Consider the following 1,205-nt stretch of genomic DNA (forward strand, 5'->3'; position numbering starts at 1 on the left):
CCCCCTGGGAGGGGGTTCTATGTTGATCATTGCGATAGGTTCCCCCTTTCTCCCCCCACATCCCCCTTACCCTCCTGTTATTGCTACTCTCATTATTCGTCCTGAGGGGTTTATCTGTCCTGGACTCCCGGTGTTGTGAGCTCGTATCTGTAGCAGTGTACATGCTCTGGTCTAATCAGATTTGTAAGATAGAATTGAGGTCATAATAATAATGCTTTCACTCGAAGCATTAAAGAACTAGAGGAAATTTGTGTGTTTCCTCGGTGCTATGCTGCTGCATCCTAACTGGCTTACTGTATCTCTTCTTTGTGACTAATTGTCTACAGATGGGCTTTTCCTCTCTACTCCTCCCTCCCCCTCATTCACATCAATATGATTTTTTGTTCTGGGTCTTTGATGCCTGATTCCTGATCCCATAGACAGCTCATGATCACACAGGCTGGTGCACTTCTTCCATGTGGGCTTTGTTGCTTCTCAGCTAGATGGCTGCTTGTTTATCTTCAAGCCTTTAAGACCCCAGACACTATATCTTTTTGTAGCTGGGCATCATAAGCTTTCTTCGCATTTGCTTATACACCCATTTTGTCTTCAGTGATTAGAAAACAGCTCAGCTTTCTCTCCCTGGCACCTTAACTTGATGTTAGTCTCAGTGTGACGCTTAATACACTGTGGTCTCCTTCCAAGTGTATGGAGAGGCTTCAAGAAGCTCTTGGAGAAATAGAATTAAGGGAAAATGGGATTTTCCCACAAACGTTTCGGAGCCCCTTCACAGAGTTATCAATTGCCATCTAGTCTATTTGAACTCGTGGAAAGCTTGAGTTTTCAGTAGACTTGAAACCCTGAAACCTTGGGGGAGTCGATCGCCTGCCCTGTCTCTCAGCATTTCACCTGTTTCACCACTTAAGGGCTCTTGGCATGTAGTTTAAAACCAAACCAAAGGAAGCCTACTGCTGTTTGATAGATTGCGATTCATAGCGATCCTATATTGAGTTTCTGAGACTGGGCAACGTCTTTCTCCCCGTGGGGGTTGGCGTGCTTGAACCTTTAGACTTCGCTGTTAGTAGCCCAACATCTAGCCTACAGCGCCACCAAGACTCACTGGGATATTAGCATTCAGTAAACACGTGTGATCGCTATTGATTTTATTATCCCCTTCTCCCTAATTTTTGGGGTGTGTGTGTGTGTGTGTGTGTGTGTGTGTGTGT

This window comes from Echinops telfairi, unplaced genomic scaffold (genome assembly GCF_000313985.2).
Source record: "Echinops telfairi isolate 266 unplaced genomic scaffold, ASM31398v2 ScPeMD7_6;HRSCAF=24_0, whole genome shotgun sequence".
In the NCBI taxonomy this organism is placed as follows: Eukaryota; Metazoa; Chordata; class Mammalia; order Afrosoricida; family Tenrecidae; genus Echinops; species Echinops telfairi.